This window comes from Corvus hawaiiensis, chromosome 1 (assembly GCF_020740725.1).
Source record: "Corvus hawaiiensis isolate bCorHaw1 chromosome 1, bCorHaw1.pri.cur, whole genome shotgun sequence".
NCBI classification, from domain to species: Eukaryota; Metazoa; Chordata; class Aves; order Passeriformes; family Corvidae; genus Corvus; species Corvus hawaiiensis.
The window spans coordinates 26,058,281-26,078,563 of NC_063213.1; the positions used below are offsets into that span (position 1 = coordinate 26,058,281).

General features: G+C 37.1%; 1 protein-coding gene across 4 annotated transcripts in view; it reads left to right on the plus strand.

The window, feature by feature from the left end:
* SUGCT (succinyl-CoA:glutarate-CoA transferase) overlaps positions 1 to 20,283 on the plus strand; it is a 348,860-nt gene that overhangs the window by 112,693 nt on the left and 215,884 nt on the right. The window lies entirely within an intron of this gene.

The following is a 20,283-nucleotide window of genomic DNA, read 5'->3' on the forward strand; positions in this document are numbered from 1 at the left end:
TTCTGGGTCTTGCTTATGGGTCGTATCATGTGCTGATTGTGTGAGTTACTGGTCATCTGACCCATAGTGAATGAACTAACTTGTTTTTCAGAGCAAATAACGAGAAAAGAATGTGTAAAGGGTGTTTCAAATTCCAATTTGTATGTCTAGGCTTTTGTTTATTTAAGAACTGTAATATTTTACTTTGACAGATTTCATTTGATTCAATTAACTGCTGGCTTTTCTCCAGTGATACAAGAGCTAGCCTAAAAGAAGATCTGCCTTTGTCTTGAAATACAGTCATGAGACTATTTTGTAACAATGTTACTGGGAGCCATGGAAGCAGTATGTGTGAATAGAATTATGCAGAGGAAAGACTCATGCACATAGGTAAATTTTGCTACTCACTTTTGCTCGTCTGTGACTTTCTGTATTCAGAATCAGATAATCACAGAATCAACAAGGTTGGAAAAGACCTCTGAGATTGAGTCCAACCTTTGACCAAACACCACCTTGTCAACTAGACCATGGCACTAAGTGCCACATTCAGTTTTTTCTTAAACACCTCCAGGGATGGTGACTCCACCATCTCCCTGGGCAGCCCCTTCCAATGCCCAATCACTGCTTCTGTAAAGAAATTCCTCCTCATGTCCCTTGGCACAGCTTGAGACTATGTCTTCTCGTCTTACTCATTGCAGACTGCAGCTCCATAGAGCTCTTATTCTATGTCAAGCAACTGACACTTCCTCCATATCCTCCATATCTTCCATATCCTTTTCCTAGGAGAAAAAACCATTCAGTACGTTTTTCCATCAAGGTTGGTGTGTGTGTAAAATTTAGCGACCTCAAAGCTGGCTGGTACATCCGTCATGAATAAAGAGGATCAGAAAATCCTGCTCCAAGTCTCATCCCTTACTTTTTAAATTTTTGACTGTAGATCAAATTGATAAGCCTTTTGAATTCTGAAGGGTAGTTATTATATGAGAACAAAGTGTAATGGAAAACAGTCAAATGTAGCAGAATGAAGCTCTTAATTTACTAAGATTAAAACTGTCCCAATATGAAACACACATACACAAATGTGTTGTAAATTCAGGATAACTTGCATTATGAAATTAATCCAAGCCAGGAACAGTTGACTCAAATGTTTCTTGTAATTAATGCAAGCAAGACACTGGTAATTACAAAAAACTACTGCCCACCCCCTAATCCTCCTTCATATGATGAAAATGCAGCAACATTTTCCTTTGACTATTGTTCTGTGTATCTTTTGTGGTGTTTTCCTCCAGTTGACAAACAGGGCATTTGGGTTGATAGATTTTTAATAACTTTTCTCTCTCACACAAAATCAGATCACATGGAGACATGGAAAAAGATGATCTTTGCAATTGCTTCACGTGCTTAGCTTGGCTATACTTTAAAGTGCTGATGGCAGGATCCTATTGGTTAGATATGTGGGAAAACCAGTTCAACTGACACAGCCACACTGGCAGAAGCTGCACTGGAAACAGTTGTACTGGAAGTGGGGTTGCTTTTCTGGCATACAGCTATCTCAGGAACTCAAATAAACAATACCAGCAAAATAACTTTTCTTACACTGTAGCCTCTTGCTCCATCAGAAAAGTTGCTTGCATAGATCTACTGTAGCTCCACTGCCTGGAATGTCTTGGACTTGTTTCTTAAGCTGTTGATAGAAATAAAGTGTTAGGATATAGATAGCTTCTTTACCTTCTGAGGAAAAACAAACAAAGAAAAACAAAGGAAAACAAGAGAGTGATCAGGTGTGTTCTCAGTGGTACTGCTTGTTTATAATGTGGCAGTGCCAGAGGCTCCTTCTTTATATGGATAACAATACCTACCCCAAAGGAACAGAGATTCAAAGTTTAAACAAGAACAAGATATTATTTTCAAGAAAGTAACATTAAGTCTAATGAGACCTTTAATTAATTAGTACAACTCTAGGTATACGGTTAATTTCTTTAAATAATTATAGAAGTCTCCCTTTAACTAAGATGTATATTCTTGTACAAAATCTAAAAACATTAGCAGAAACAGATTTTAAAAGAATTTTGAAAGGAGCTTTCCTCTAGATTTTTCTTGTCTTCTTGACCACCAAGGGTTTGTAGCTCCATTTATCTTAATAAAAAGAAATAACTCTAGATTTTCTGCCAATTTGGATTGCCACATAAACTGTTGGTTGTGCTTGTTTAAAAAAAATGACTGTAAAAACTTAATCCTGACGCAGATGAGAGAAGCTGTGTTAGATTTTTTTTTGCATAGCTGTTCATCAGCCATTTGTTTAAACATCTTTTGTTTAACATAGCTTGAAAGGGTGATAAAAAATTTGTTTGTTTGTTTGCTTGTTTTTCCAGGAAGATTCCTAAATAGTGAGATTACATGAATCTCTAGGACTTCTGATATCCTCCATCCTGGAAATATAGTATCTCCAGAGCTGGGTTGACTCTACCAAGTCTGTGGGGCCTTGTCTTCTGAAGGCCTTATGTTACACTTCTGTAGAGAGAAAGCACACTTTAATGTTAATGCTAGATTTAGCTTCCTACATAAATAATTACTTAAAGAAATAGAAAGATTGTGTTTCACATTGCACAATAATGCATGCATTAAGAAAAGCAAATCTGTATTATTGTGTTCTTCTGTGTACTGAAAAGCAAGGTGCAGTCTCAAATTCATTAGTCTGTTTTTCCATGAAGAATGCAAATACAGTAGAACTTGCTTATGTGGATAACTTTATACCTTAGCCTATTCCTCCTGCATTATTAATTTACAGCAATTATATATTTAAAGCCAGCATATATGATCTATGCAGTAATAATCTATTCTTTCTTTGCTGTTTCCTCTGTTGGCTGTTTAGCCTTTTGTTTTAAACATTTATGATCAAGAGTAATATATTCAGAGCAATAAATAAAAATTAGAGAAGATGGAAAAAATCTAAAAAGCAAAAAATCTTCCAGGTCCTAATTTTTTTTTTAAATTATTTAAAGTTTAGACATCTTATTTTGCCATCTTATTTTTTAATATTTTGAAAAACTTTATGTCTGATTATTCCGGTAGTAGGATTATGCAAGATTATGGCATCTGTTTGGACCCTACACATGGTCAGACAACATTAATGGAACCAAGCAAAAGCCAAGCATGGCAAAAACAAGAGACAAGGTAGTCCTCTGCAGTGACAATGAATTTGATTTTGAGAGTCGCACAAAAAATGGAACATGGATTTATGGATTGTGTCTGGTCTGAATGCCAATCCAATGTTACTCTTATGCATGCAGATCACAGTGGAGCCTTCTCCTCCTGAAAGGGGAGAACAGAAAACACACACTGTAACTCACCTCCTTTTTGTGAAGACTAACACTGTGGGCACCTCTAGCATATGACAGGTTTTGTGTTCCTTGGGTAAAAATACTATTGTATTTCTCTGTGCATGCCATAGAAACAAGTTTAAGAAATGGGCACCTCCATTTTCTGCTTAAAAATGTAGGAATGTGTGTTGGAAACAACACACTCCAGAGATTTGCCTGTCTGCAAAACAAAGGAATGACAATCTAAGCAAAGAGTCTGGTTGTGCTGTTCTTAGTTATATTATAGAATGTATAATCTTAAATGAAATTTTGAAGGTTAAAGTACTACTCTATACTGTGGTTTCAGAACTGATCGAAAGCTATTTTAACCTGGCTTTCTGCAGTGGGTGCTTTTTTAGCTATCAGTAAAGTTTTAGCTGGAAAATAGAATAGAGAGAGAGCATGCTTTGAACAGCACCAGCATCACAGTTTTGAATCTGTAAGATTGAGTGGCATTGACGAAATTGAGGAAGTTTAATCCCTATGTAATGTACTTATATTTAATGTAGAATGAGGATCAGAAACAATTTATCTAATAGGAAGGTGAAACATTAGGTAAATATTTATACTTTTGAACAGTATGTTAACATTTACAACATAATGTTATGTTTTTAGAAGCCTGTTCCTTTGACTATCTGAGAGGAAAGGAGGTATGCTTGAAGAAGGGAGTAGTGTTGGTTTTCCTGCCCAATCAGCAAGAGAAGTCCCCCTTCTATGTTGCTCAATAAAAGCCAATAGTTTTGTTCAAGTTCCTCTGGAAAATGTGACATTCTAAACCATTTTTTTATTATAGCCTTTTTCACTAGTAACAGATGAGTTTAACTTTCTTCATCATCTTCTTTTTTATGCACCTATATTTTCTTCTTTATGCACCTATATTTTGCATGGCCAGTGTTGTAATAAAAAAGAAAATATTAGATTAAGGAGACAATTAGCTTGTGCAAATTGGTTTTATTTAATGAAATGATGTCTTGTTATTATTTGTTGACTGTAGTAAAGTCAAACCAGTTTTCAACGACTGAAGAGAATCTAGTGCAGAATTCCAGTCATGTAGTCTTTATAATATAAAAAGAACAAAGAGACTCGGTAATGTTGCTAAAGGTTCTTCCCAGATATCTTTTTCTTTTTCCATTTGAAAATAATTTAGAATAAGTTTGGTGAATCACAATATTACAGCCTTTAATCATAAGCATGCTGTCTGATGCAGACATGGGTGAATGACAATAAAAAAAAATCACTTCTTTGTAACGAATCCATTATCATTCCATGGGGAAAAAGACAAAGATTCGTTCAACTTTGAATGATATCATAGCATCTGTGGTAAACAGCTAGATTTGGATGATGTGTTACTTTGTGGCATCACTCAGGGCTGTATCATTGTACGTAAACACTTGCAAGAAGAGACCAAGAAAATTACAAAAGGCAAGATTAAAACACAGCCATTGTTCTCTGGCTTAAGATCATAAAAGGAAGGAAATTCATAGCTAAGGATCCAAACCTCAAGTATCTGGGCACAGTGCAGTGCCAGCCTTAATTTTACGTAACCGTACCCTGTTATGAGTAGACATTGGTGGTTTGATCCTGAATGATGAGTTATATTGCTCTTAGCAGGCTGAAACCAGAACAATAATTTTATTTTAATGCTTGGCTTTGTTCAGTGAATAGACCTGAATCAGTTATAATTGTTTTCTTTATATTTTCTTGCCAATTGAAATAAAACAAATCCCAATAAATAGTTTTTTTTTTTTCAAAAGTTATCCTTAAAACTCTGCTACATAACATTTTGCTAAAATGGAAATGTGAAATTGTGAAGAAAAGCCAGTATCACACTTGGATTTTAGGAATGTTGAAACTTTTGTGGCAAGTTATAATGTCTATAATCCTGCAGAAGCTCGATTAAAAAAAAAATCCCCAAACACTTAACTGATGAAGGAAGTAGTTGATAGTACTGTTAGCACAGAATAATGAAAGTAGTACAGAGTTTTAAAAGTATCTGCAATTAATTGGACTTCTGTCCTACTTCTCTCAAAAAGTTCTACTCCACCCTGGTTCTCAGAAATTGTAATGAGGGTAGCAGAAACTCCTTTAATGGATGTCAGACTGTGGATGAAAAATGGAGAGGAGAATAGGCAATAACACAAAATCTTACCTTGACATTTTAGCCTAAGGACATTGCTTCAAGGATACCAAAGGGGAAGACTAGAAATTTCCAGTCAAGACAGGGAAAGACCTTCAGCACTTCAAAAGCCGGAAGTGACCTGCCAAACAGTTAAAAAATAAAAGCTGGTATCTGACAAGGTGAGACTAACTTGAAAGAGGATGGTTGTAGTTTTCTCAGTCATTTTAGTTCTGTCACTGTAGCAAGAAACCTCAACAGTATTTAGGTGACTTGCACCCTTTCTGACTTTGTTTCAGATTTGGAGGGATTCATTGGAGAAGAGCTGGGAGTTGAAGAGCCAAAAGCTTAAAATACTGTAGCTTTCTTTCTCTAGTCAGTTTTGACTTCTCTTGAGTAGAAATTACTAAAGGTATGGGAAATTCACATAGCAGATAAACTAGTCTCTTGAGTGTTTCAGTGAAATGGAAACGGCCCTGATCCAGAGTCTGAAAAGTTACAGCCCATGAGATGAGAGAGCTGAAGTGTTCCGTGAGAAATCTTTTGCTCATCAGTATAACTGTGGATATTGCTAAAAAAGATTTACACATGAAAAAGAAAAGTATGGAGACAGAGGGATAAAGAAGACTGCTTTGTGAATATGAATGACAGTGCTGCACTGAACAGCATGGATAATAGCTATGTAGAATGATACTACCATGGTAGACCCACAGTGCAGTTCAACCATCAAAATGTTGCCTCAGAGAATTGCTGAATATTGGAATTTCATGTCTGGGATTTAGTAGTCCCTTCTCTCTTCTAGTTCTGTAATCTGTTTAATGCTGCATTGATTGGGATTGTCTCATATTGAAGGGAAACTTTTTCATCTCAATGCCCATCCTTGGATTCTTCAAATACTCTCTGACACATACATGTGATGCTTTATGAGAATGTCTCTGAGTTGCAGTACTGGGGATTTCCCTCTGATTTCTTGATGCAATCTCTTTCATTCATATTATTCTTTTTTCTGTTGTTGTGACAGACCTGTGCATTATGGAATCTCTTTCTCAGCTGCTCTCGCTGTTGGTTTTGTTTTGGTTTTTTTGGGGGTGGTGGAGGTTGGTTTTGTATTTTTTTGGCATAGTTACTGTAAGGTGCTTTTACCATGAAGCACCTGCTTGTAAATCCACGTGCATGTCAGACCAGAGTCCTGTGTCTACACTGGCACTGGGCTACACACATAAAGCTCTAAAGGTACTTCACTAAGATACGTCACCGTATTAATTTTTCTTCAGTGTAATGTGGGCAAACTTTTTATCCACAGGCCACTATACAAAAATGCTTTTAACTTAACTAATTAAACCACGTTCAAGGTTTTTGTAAAGGCAGTAGCAAGGCATGGATCCAAGTTTAGATGATGATGTTTTCCATCTGTTAGCATGAATGCAACTCTCATTTTAGGAAGAGCACATAATTCAGGGCATGACATGCAGTGAAAAAGCACTTTAAGAGTAGTCCATTACCTTTAGAAGTCAGCAGCATGTTTTTCCAGGTCTCTTGTGTAGATAACGGAGACGGTTGATGCTCCATATGATGAGTAGCTTCAGAATCCTTATGCATCTTCTTGCAGATCTGGCATGGCTTCTTCTCCAGCATGGAGGACATGCTCTTAGACCTTTGTAAAGAGCTTTGTGTGCCTGTGCATAACTAGGATATACAGATGAAGGGGGTACCTTCAATACCTAAACTTGCTGTGATGCTTTACTGCTGCTTTACTGTTACTTGTTTTTTGGGCAGTTATTTGCTGATACCCACAGTGTGTAATTATGTATTTCAGTGACTTCTTCTAAGACAGAGGGCTGAAAAATCTTGATTTCTCTGAAATTACGTCTGGTTTTTTAAGAGGAAGTGTGAGAGTTCTGTTGAAGCCACAGTTTTGCCCAGCCTTCATCCAGAAAGGATACTATTTGCCTGTTAGTCAAGTTGAGGTTATCCGGATGAAAGACCCCTGGATGGGAGTATGGGGGAAGAATGTGTGACAGAGAGATAATCTGGAGATCCCATATTTTCTATTATTTTTAAATTTACTAGCAGCTTACTTTATTTCTGCCTCACATGCAGAGTCACTAAGTCCATTTAGTTGTTTAATGGACCAGCAATTCTCAGCCACCCTGCCTCAAAAAAAAGCAAAATGTGAGAACACCTGGCAGCAGAAAACTTTTTGTGTTCTTAGCAGTATATAATTACGTGCTGTTGGTATGACTTGGCCAACTGAGGCAAAATGGCATGGTCAACCAATTTAATTGGCAATGAAGTTCCTGTGTGTCTGCTCACTTTAGACACATACTAGCTTTCTGACATACCTGAGGGGGAGCAAGGATGGATTTCATTAGGCGTAGGTTTGTGCCTGTAATCTGGCTACAGGCTGTTTATGACTCTGTCCATACTAAAAAATAAGCAGTTTTAGAGCTTGTATTTTTTTTCCATCTAAATTCCAGCTGGGCCAGGAAAACAAACTGATGTCCTGAACATTATTGTAACTTCTTATCCAAGTTTGTGTTTAGAGCCACATTTATCTCTGAATTGATGACACTTTTTCCTGTGCTCTTGTTTGGTTCTTGACACTCCTATGCTAATCTAGACAACAAAGACACTTGTAATCAAATTCTCCCCCAAAAGGTCAATATCCAGATCTAACTCTTAAATTAGCTGTCAGTTTTAGTATAAGTACATCATTTTTGAATCAGATGTTTGCTTATTTCTGTGTACCTAACAAAGTTTAGGAACTCCTGTGTCTGTCATTATTCAAGTTGATGCTGGTCTGTATCCACCAAATTCTTCCCTGCCAAACCTCTGTCTTGGACATCTGGCTGTGGACAATTGTGTGGAAGGTGCAGTTTGCAGAGCAGTTAGCAGAATGACTGACAGCTTGTTAGGGTTTGCAGAATTTCCATTCCAGAATTCCTGTGTCCTTCATTCCCTTTCCTATGCGAAGAGGCATTTTGTGTGGGAATGTTGTCCAGAAAAATGTTCCAGCCTTCTCACTTTTACGATTCACTGCTTCTGTTGTTGTCTGGATGGGAGCAAAGATGATCCCAAGTACATGATAATAATGCTTTTACTTTCCTTCTCCTGACATGTCTGTGCCTTCTACCACCTCATATGTGATTTGTGTTTTAACGCACTTTTGTGATGTAACTTCTTTGTGATGTCTAAGTTTACATTCTGCTAATTGACATGAGAAGAGAAAGGGAAAACTTAACTGTGCCCTCCAAAGGAAGCTGTCTGTTTCTGCAAACCGTTTCTTGGAGGTGGCATTTTAACAGTGTAAATGTACTAATGATCGGTGGAAATGTTCATTCCCTTCTCATTGCTGTTTAAGTTCATGATTCTTGATGTCAACAGCAGACTAGCAGCAGGATGTTTTCAGAAACATCCAAGTAGGAGATGAGCACTGCTGTTCAAAGTTGCATAGGTATTATTGAAATACCTGTGCATAGGTATTATTGAAATGCCCTTAGGTCCCAGCTTGCATACTATTAGCAGTGTATTCATTCTGGATTGCATTTTACAAGTACTTGTAGCAGCTCAAGAAGCTCAGGAAGATTCTTAGGGTTCACATTCGGTTCACATTCTGCAATCTGGTGAAAACCAGGACAAATGTGAAGTTATCATAGAATCATATAATGGCTTGTGTTGGAAGGAACCTTAAAGATCTTTAAGTTCCAACCCCTCTGCCATGGGCAGGGACACCTTCCACTAGAAGTGGAAGTTATCCTTATTCTGAGGTACTTCTGCAGAGTTTCTTATAAAGGAACAGAAATTGTCTCGTCTAAACCTTGAAATGCCCAAACTCTCAGGGCAGGCAATCATATGCCACCATAGACTTACTGTTATTTATTCTGTTTCATCAGGTTTTAAGTCCTAAAAGATTTTTAGTAGTTTTTAAACTTCTGTAAGGAAAGGCTGCCCTCCTGTTTTATACATTTGAAACCCAAAGTTTTCTTTGGAATACAAATCAAATCTTACTGTATAGGATCTTCATTTTCATTTGGAAGCTGAAGTCCAGTGCACAACCATATGCATCACTCATTTCAATTATTTTGGATTCTTTATGGCAGCCTAAGGTTGCTTTGATTGCTTACTTGGTGTATTTTGTTTTAACTTGTGCAGATTTTGAAAAGAAAAAGACAGATCAAGTAGCTGGAGAAACACATTCTTTGTCTACAAAATCTTATGCTTCAGTACATAACTTGATGTGAAAATTGGTATGCCTCCCTGCATAATTTTCTCTAGCAGCCATCCTTCCCACTTACAAGCACAGCTTTGTCAATGTCTATTAAAATGCCCAAGCTTTGTACCTGTGAAAGGAAATGTATATTGGAAGGAAATTAAATATACCAGAATCCCACTGTTACTGAAACTGTCTCTGTACTAATTAGTATAACCATTTAAATTCATTTTGTTACTCTTCTCTATGTTGTTATTTTTTGGTACTGTTGAAAGGAAGGTCTAAAACATCCCTATGCTTTCATCAGCCCCCCGTGGGGAAGAAGAGTGCCCTTATAAACCTATGCACCTCTTCTTACCAGCTTCTTCTTCCCCCTCCCCAAGTGAGGAAATCAGATATCAGCTTCATATAATTGAGGGACAAGAACCTTTTTTCTGTGAAAGGTCATTTCATAGCCAACTCCAGGGAAAAGTGGGCAGGCAGCACTTCAGGCTGTCATCAGGGGTGCAAGAACAGGCCAAGCTTCTGCCAGCAGCCCATTTTAGTCCTTCCCAGCACAATGGCAGGCCTGTGTGCTGGGCTTGATGCTGCCCATTTGATGCCAACCCCAGTGTCACCAGAAGGCCGTGTGGATCATTAGGAAGCCAGTCCTTTGACTTCGCCAACACAGCAAAGAGGGAGGCGAAAGCATGATGAAGGTCAGGTGCCAGGCTGCTCCTCCAGACTTTCTGGCACCATCCCTTCGCCATAGCCAGACTGGGGCCCTTGGGAGCTGGGATCATTTCTGTGACAAGACTCATTCACTCTTTAAGAGATGTTCACTCTTACAGGAGATCTTTGCTGTTTGCATGTAGACTGTAACATGACTGTGCTGTGGTGTATGGATTGCAGTGGCTGGATAGTGTTAAAGTTATTTGGCTGCACGTGACTAATTAATTAAACTAATTTAACATTATGCTATGTATATTTGCTGCGGGTTACTTTCTCTAAATAATTTATTACGAAAATATGTGAAACAATGGTGCTTTTTGCTAAAGACTCCAGCAGAAGCAGTGTGTGTTCACGCTCCTTGTCAGTTGATTGAGGTGCAGTGATGCTGTTACAGTGTCCTGTCCTGCTATAAAGAAGGCTCTTCAAAACACTGAGTGGAATAATAATTTGTGAGTTTCTTGACAGCCAGTCAACAGAGAAGAGCAAGGAATCAAATTAGCACTGATGCTGATGAAAATCAGCAGAAACATCAATGAGGACATAACAAATAAAAAGGGTGCAGAATTGGCTGTATAAAATTTAATGCTTTCATAACTTAAACAGTTTATGGCAATTATCTGGGGCAAAAAATGCAGTAATTTTGCATTTTTCCTGATGTCACAGTGTTTGGCAGAGGCACATATAGTCCTTAACCTTTGAATTCACCACTTTGGTTTACAATTGGGCTTTTCTTTAAGAAAGTGATAAGTAAATTTGCTGGTCATGCCAAGAAATTAAAACTTGTACTGGGTGGTCTTCAGAGTCAGAATCCTGCCCTAAATAAGCTCAGACTCCTATGAATCTCCCATGATTAAATCAAGATTGTCCTTTGGATGTTCATACCATCATGTATGGGAAGCAGGCTGCCCCTCAGCCATCCAGAGCAAAAAAAAGTGTTATGGCTGCCTAAGGCAAGATGAAACCTCAGTATAAGCCTAGCAATTCATAAGAATGAAGAGTTTGTTAAAGAGTAACATGAGTACCTGTGAGTGAAAACTTAAGGGTTTTTTCCTTTCAAGTCTGAAGGGGAAAAATGTGGGATCAATTTTGAAAACTGGAATTTTCGACTTCTCCTTTTGCCTCCTCCGATTGTCTTTTCTCACAGTTTTACTGGTATACCTATGTCCATCAGATTTTGGGGCTGCAAGGAGATGATTTTTTACAAAGGTGGATGTAGATTTTAGGGTGTGATAACGAAAGCACACTTATACTGCGTTAATTCTCCAGGACATGTTCTTTTGTAAAGGATAGTTATGTCTGTTATGCTAAAGTCCTCTTCAAGCCATAGACATGGAGATCTATGATAAAAACCAATATAGTAGCTACCACTATGCAGATTTCCTCAGCTCTTCATTGGTAGATAATTCGACAGATAGGTAATAAAATGAAAAATTGGTTAAATATTGGCCAGCAAGATAGTAAGTTGACAAAAGGCATAATATTTTGGTTTCTAATTATAGTGATTTTCAAACTTTAACAATTTAAATAATGCTAAATTTTAGGAAGATAGAATTTTAATTCCATTAATGTGATATTAAATTTTAATATTTCTCAGAATAAAGGAGATGGTTAAAAAAATACTGGAGAAAAACAGAAGTCTAAATTTTATAGTTTTAAGGAAACCTAATAGAAATTTACAGGAAAATTAAGAGGAAGTGTGGTTCTGACCTTTTTTTAGACATAAGTAAGCATTCCACTCATCAATTTTTTAATCTTTTTTTTTTTAATAGATCTCATCAGCACTATTCTTATGGCCTGGCAATGATTTTTTGGCATACATTCAGAACTTTAAATAACATGCATCCTAGATGTCTGGCCAGTTCAATATTTAAATCCTTGATTAGAGATAAATTAGTGTTTTAAACTAAAACAGACTACATGCAATGAACCTTAATGAGTCTGACTTGAAACCACAAATCAAGGATACTGAAGAGTAAAGGTTGAAATATTTGAAATCCATCCTTAGTTCACTATACGGTGTTTACTGAGGAGTAGGTGGGATCACACAATGTTTGAGAGACATATTCATTAAAAAAGTCTAAAATAGGGCAAAAGCACATTAGCAGAATGTAGTGTAATTTTGCTTTCTGCAGAAAAATGGCAATTTTCAAACATGACTGCTGTTTATTTTAAGTTATGGAAGTGCCAAATTGTGAAACCTGGCCAATTTTGCAGTGCTGTAATTGTCATCATTGGTGTTTTTTTTGATTGTCACCAGCATCATTGCTAATTTGATTCCTTGTTCTTCTCTATTGACTGGTTGTTGAGAAACAAATTATTCCACTCAGTTTTTTGAAGGGCCTTCCTTATAGCAGGACACAAAGTTATTGAGACCTTTAAGTTCATAGCACTGCCTGCCCAGTCTGAGTTCTAGTTTACTTGCACTGGGTCATCTGTCTGCAACTTGAAATCCCAGACTGATTGTAGGACTCAGTATGATCCCAGACTCATACTGAGTTACCAAAAAGGTAGTCAGTATTACAAAACTCATCTTTGGAAACTGTACCACTAAAAGACTTAATGTCAAAGAGTAGAGAGGGAAAAGGGACAGAAATAGTGACACAAATCCTGCTCTGATGATTTCTACTAAAAACAGAAATAAGACCTCATTTAGAATTACATTCTAAATAGTATTTTTAAAACCTCATATTTGAGTACTCAGATTTTCCAGACAGCTGTATCTTATGATTATTGGAAGGTGTAAGAAATATTTGTCATTTCTGCATCACTAAATCAGGATCAAACTGTGGTAATGTGTGTTGTTTTTCAAAAGAAATGTTTTCATTGCATTCTTTTCCTTTAAAAGTGAAACAAAAATAAAATGCTTACAATCCCAAAACTGCAAGAAATTGTGTGAACTATTGTGTGAGAAGGAAAAAGAATAAGGAAACATATCTTGGATCCAGGCTTTTGAGACATTATTATAAATGTTGAGAAAAATATTGTTTAAAAAATGGCTCTGCAGTGCTCTTTAAAATCAGTAAACGTCTATTTTAATTCCCATATAAGTAGTAACTGGCTGCTGTCTGTATATATACTCAAATGTTGCTTGCTGTATAAGACCTCGTTTGCTTAATTTCAACCTAACTGAATTTTTGTGGCTGTGCTATAAACCTCTTGAAAATAGTGGCTTAAATGGAAATGCTGACACAACACTAATTACACTGGCTCCAGTGTGATACTGTGATTAAAGTTTATTTATTTTGTGTGTGTGTCTGTGTGTGTGTAATTTCATTGTTGAAAAACTAATGGAAAACTAATGTGGCAATGGAGAATGTGATTCTGTGCCTGATATTTTTCAACAGCAAGAAACAGTTTAAATGCCAGTTTACAGTACCAGATAATTTATTTTTAATTGAGGTATAGTTTAGGTATTTAAATTTTTAGAAATTTGGGAAAGTGACAAGTTTCCCACTTTAAAGCTGTTCACTGTTCTTCCATGAGTTTTTAAATGTCTTTTTGGGTGGTGAAGCTAAATGTATATTGCATTAGAAAATGAAGAAAATAGTTTAATTTCCTTGGTAGCGTATGTTCTTTGAGATATTCTGGAAAAAAGCGTTGTCTTAAAGTATGAGGGTATGCAATCCAAAGTTAACATTCATTGCACTATTGAATATGAAGTAACAACTGTAAAAGTCTATTTGGTTAATAGTTTGCCCAACCGGTACTTTTAGATTACAGATCTATGTGTGGCATCTAGTCAATTGGGAAATGAACAGTGCAAATACTGTATGGCCAGATGAAGAGTAAGTGAGAGAGAGAGAGACAGAGATCCTGTCTCCAACCTGTTTCTTAAGGACAGTGAGCTGGGATTGGAGAAGCCTTGGATTCAGTCTGTTTCCAGCAGTTTATAATTCTCACATTAGGCAAGAACTAGATAAAAACATGCCATGGTCTGGAGAGCAGTTCTAAGCTGTTCTTTTTCCTGAAGGAGTGTTGAGAATAATACACTATAATGCCAAATACAAATATCCTTGTTTGATGCTGTGATTTTGTGTAAACTTTGCTGCCCCTTTCAGGAAGGGGCATTCAGAGCACTTTTAATGGTTAATCAGCTTTGATCATGGATCAGTTAGGCAACATCACTTTTTTTCTGGATTCACACATATACAGAACTTGAAGGCTGATCAGAAAAATTGTCTAATGAGTTGTAGGTTCTGTAGAAGGGAATCATATCCCTGGCTGGTAGTCTGTGGTGTGCCTTCCTTGACATCAGGGTCAGTGTTCTGCCTCATCTCAGAGGCCAAAGTAATCATTCCCACTCTTGCCATAAACACCTTTCCTAGAAACTCATGGCATCCAGTCAAACTTTTTTTTTTTCCCCAAGAGAATTATAGCTGATATAGTTAATGCTAATCTGTCTGGCAGACTGACAGCTGTGAAGTTGCAAGATAGCATGTCCTGCAACATAGTAGGGCAGCGAGACACAAGTAGTGTAGGTGGAAAAGATCAGAGAGGAAAAATGAAATCTTGGTGTGGAATGCCCTTCTCCAGTTTGCTCGGTGAGAACATTCAGCATTCATTAATCCAGTCCATGAAATTTACATTTTTTTATTTTTACTGTTTGCTTTCACTAAAAGAGAGTGCAAAGTAGGCAAATAGTTTCAAAGTGTGTGGTCTTTATGGTTTATGTGTATTGCTCAGAACTACCACTGACCAAACTTCTTGGTCTTGTTCCCATTTGTTACAGTAATTAAATATTAAGTTGTTATGAAAGGATTGTGCCGTTCCCTTGAAAGAAAAAAGAATATGACTCCTCCATGGTTCTGTGGCACAGCTGATGTTTTATTCAAACTAGTATGTAAAGTTAGAGAAATTATGTGCGAAGTTTATCCCATCTGGAAGGAATGTAATGATTCTGGATCTGAAGCAAAACTGAGGATCTCCTACACTGTAGTTCATTAGATCAGTTTGGAGAGAGAAAAATCAACATATACTGTAGATACACATGGTTGGAAGGACAAGGGAGCCTGTACATATCAGTCAAATCATGAATACATCACCTTCTTAATTGTAGCCTTTAATCTACATTAAGACTAGATGATGCTTGTCCTTAAATGACCTTTGCATGGAATTGAATATTGCACTGGAAAACTTCAAAGTCTAATTGAAGAAAAATTATGCAATAAAACTCTGTGGTTCCAAGCCTGCAAGAGATCAGCTCTTCTGTTTGACTACACCCATTAATAGCAAGGAAGTACTTCAAGCAAACAAAGACCTGTGTAGGGTCATCTCGTATCTCACTGATTCTGTAAATGAGAAAATGAAGGGGAGAGGAAGGAGTGACACTCGAAAAGCAATCTCTTAAAAAATTTTTGGTGATATGTTTCCAAGGTTTGTTTGAAAATACTGGTTTGGCTTTTCCTGGTGTTATGTTTAAGACTTCACAAGAAGGTGTCTTTGTTCTGCACTGATCCCAGCTGGTCCCAAGTTTCATTCAGCCTCCACATGAAGCTGCTTTCTCCTACTCCAGCCTTTGGAGGGAGACCAGAGGAGTGTTCTGCCATAATGCCATCTGAGAGAGCTGCCTGTTGTGCTGACAAACACAGAAATGTACAGAAATATTGTATCTAGCTTTTATATGAGGATAGCGTCATTCCAAAATCTTAAGCAAGCTGTTTGATGATGCCAGTTGAAGCAATCAGCCTCATGGCCTGTAAGACCAAGAGCAGTTAGAAGGCATGCAAAAATTTAAGTCCCTTTAAATCCTGCTCCAAAATTCACCAATACATACTGACTCTCCTAAAACCTTCAACTGTTCCCCTCATGATTCGTAGCTGGATGCTTTTAGGAATGCTACTATTCAAGTTTATGAATCAAAAGGCAGTGCTGTCTTGAAAGATACTTCAAATCCAAGGGTATCTAACATCAGGTATTCACAATGAAAAAGGATTTTAAGTATCTATACAGATCCTAATTGTTATTCACACAGGAACATGAGATAAGAAAACTCATAAATATGAGTAATACATCATTTTTACCATATCTGATGTAGTAGAATGTTCCTCCTAGAGGAGGTCTGGAAACTTTCAAATATTTCTACCATTGACTGCCATTATCAGTAAACAGGCCAATATGGTAACTGGTAATGAAAATAATCATATGTTCAGATAATTAACCTCTCCTTTTAACCTCTCCTAAATATGGAATAATCCTAAAATTTGAAAAACCCAATGCTTTGTTCTGTTGGTCTCTCCAAGTATTGTTTGGCCTCCAAAATCTGTGGAATGTACAAAATGGAGAATCATGGTTGATAGATGATCTACCAAGATATACACCACCAAGAATGTGGTTGTGCTGCCATTCAGAGGGATTGTGACAGGCTGGAGAGTCAGGCCATCAAGAACCTAATGGAATTCAACAAAGGGAAGTATGAAGTCCTGTACATGATAGGAAATAATCCCATGCATCAGTACAGACTGAGGCTGACCTGATGGAAAGCAGCTTTGCAGAAAAAGACATGGAGGTCTTGGTGAACAAAAAATGGAACATGAGCCAGCAATGTGCCCCTGTGAGAAAGAGATCGTTCTGGTCTGTATTAGGAGGAAAATTGCCAACAGGTCAAAAGAGGTGATCTTTCCCTCTGCTCAGCATCACTGAGGATGAATAACCACTCAATCCAGTTATGGTTCGACAACAGAGTCTAATTCTGGGGGTTTTGGGACAAGGACATGCTCATAGTGAATCAGGTCCAGTGAAGGGCCAAGCAAATAATTAAGGGCTTGAAGCATCTTTCATATAAGGAGAAATCTGTGACTGTTTAGCCTAAAGAGGCAGAGAGGAGGCTCAAGGAGATCTTATGAATGTGTATAAATACCTGATGAAGGGGAGTAGACCATTACCATACACAACTGCAAATGTTCTTGTTGTTTTGATTTCTGTGTTTTGGGCTCAAATATGGAAAACTCACCTAGACTTACAATCATTTTATTGGAATTGCCATATCTCTTGACTGGTCCCTTATATTTTAGTTTTTGTTTGTGGAATCAACATGCAAATTGAAACACATGCAAATATGTTTGTGTATGATTGATGATTGCCATGGCACATGCAGACTTAAAAATTCATAAAGCAGGCAATAAATACAAAGATTAATGGTCTTTCTTTAATGCCTTCAAAGCTGGCAAATCTTGAAAGGCTACTGACTTAGAGCAGTGGAAAAAAAGTCTCTTTAGGCCTCATTATCTCAGCAAGACTTTTCTTGCTCTGGTAATAACTTAGGTTAAGTTTGGCCTACGTCTTTATGGTGTAGTCTATGTAGCATATTTGGAGAATACTTGTAAACCACACAGAACATTCCTGAAGGTGGATAGAGTTTATATGCCATGTGTTTAGGGAGATTAAAATATTTCAATACACCAAGTATCTCAGGTATACACTGTGCTCTAGGATCAAAGCTGGAAAAGTGCTGAGTCTTAACGAGGTCCTGTAACATCCATTTGACAGTGTGAGGTGGTGATGCATGCACACTGGACCTTGAGATCTGCCTTTGAACATGCATGTGTTGATGTCATGTACTAGACATCATTCAATGTGAATTTACAGATTATTTTCTTAGAAACCCTCAAGTTTTTGCACCACACTGAAAAAGCTACACCTTTGAATGCTCACAATCTTTCTCTGCCTTTTCTATGAATAAGATGTCAAATAATTTTTTGCTTGGTATTTGTTTCTTGTCTTCACCAAATGATGTGCTGTTGCTCAGGATACCTCGTGGGAGTAGCAGGTTAACTCATGCCTGTGCTCTGAAGAATCTTATCAGAAGGCCTCATTCTTCAGAAAAAAGGGAAGGGAAAAAGGACTTTTGCCTTGTGTGTAGTGCCTTTTATTGCGCTAATGTGAAATGATTCGATGTGATGGACAGCAGTTTATCAAAACAAAATCTCATTAAAATCTGTCTGCACTTTGCCCTTACTCTCCTTTGTATAATAAGATTGTGAAGCTTTCTGTGACCAGACGGTAACCTGTGGTAACCTGTAGTGTGTGTACATTTATGGGTGATGAATAAAACCATTGTCACCCTTAAATGTTGGCATCAGTATTGTGCTAGTAACATTTGGAAGTTTCTGCTTTATCAGCAACAATGACTGGCAAATAATCAGCTGTTTTGTAATGGAAAGCTTAAAATAGCAGCTGAAGACATTTGAGTTAGCCTTCATGGAAAAAGACACTGCTGCATTTATTATGATACCATTTTTGTTGTGTAAGGATGACATGATTGTTATTTTAGCTTTTTAGACATACAGTGCAATTAAGAATAATCAGTTTTCCCACACATTCCACAAAGCAACTGAAGCACACATGCTAATAACCAGGCTCTTAAATTTAGAGTGACTTACGCTGTTGCATGGGCAGCCAGTGGGTACAGATGCATGTTTCACAGTGTATGCAGCTATTGTGTGATTGCAGCCTTCTTACAGAGATGTGTCTCAAAAGAAGTTGCTGATAAATAATAAACTCTCTAAGAGTTGCCCATACTACCAATATAAATACATTTTGAAGTGCTGAGGAAGGGGATCTGCACATACAACATTTGCTGTAAGCTTTGTAATCTGTACCAGGCATCCCGACTAGAAGTTTAAAAGAATGTACAAAAGAATTCTAATTTGTGTTTACAGGAAGTAGAAGGTGGTTGCACCAATAAAAATTATACTGTATTATATATGCACCCTGATACATAGAGTGTTTGACCCACAATTTGTGTGACATGCATGAGGCTGGTTTTAGAACTCTGAATATCAGCAAAGATAAATCAGGATTGGGGCAGGGTGTTCAGAAAACAGATTTTGCCTGTAACTAAAGGTAGTAAGTTTATACTGACAGTTTTAATTCATAACTATTCCCACTAAAAGCCATTTACTGGGAGGGAAAATCTTACATATTCTTTTACTAGGGTCTGCCATTATTTTTTTAGACAGAGGTCTTTTTGAACAGATTTATCTAAGGAATGTTTATGTGTTCACATACAAATCTTTTTTTGTATTCTTTTATCCAATTTTTTTCTGTGCTTACTGCTCTTCTCAGCCTGAGTATGTAGTACCTTTACGTTATGTATGTTACTAAATTTTCACTGTATGGGGGCCAAGTCAGTGGTACTTTATTGCATGCTTGGGACTAATTGTTTGCTGATTTTTATCTTTGCTTGCTAAGAATCTTAGACTGAAGTACGTAATTAAATGTGTGAAAAATAAATTGCTAAACTTTATAACTGGCCAATACTATTCACCATGAAATGAAATATAGAAAGAGCAAATGGGTGATATTATAACTACGATGTACAGTTACTTGCATTTCAGTGGACATGATTGTCCACATACAATTTTAAAACTTTGACTATACCAGATGGTAAAAGAGTCTTAGTGAACATATTTGTGTCTGTATGAAAGATTGGAAGTTGAGATGCTACTCTCAACATATTGCTCTCTGTGAAGAAGAATAAGCCACTGTGGCATGAGAAGAATTTTGATTATTAAAGTGTTTCCATTCCAGGACTTATATCTGTGTGTAAGTTTACCAAAATTTATTGTGTGAATTCCCACCTTTAAATCAGGACATGATAGCTTATCAAAAAAAAAGAAAAAAAAAAAAAAAAGGGTTTATAGGAATGGAAGATGAGTTTTGCTCTCCGCAAGAAAGTGTTGCAAGACCTTGCCACCATTAGTGCACCAGCCTATGCCGGCTTCTTACACTGAAGTCAAATTCATAGTGAAAGAATTTTTTCCCAAATGTTTGCAAAAATTGGGCTGGTAATATGTATGACTGAAACTGCACTTATACACTATGAGAAAGAGGTGTGGAGAAAAGAAGAATCTGTTCACATTATCCAGTTTTAGAGGACGCCCTAACACAATGGTAAAAATTGTTGCCAA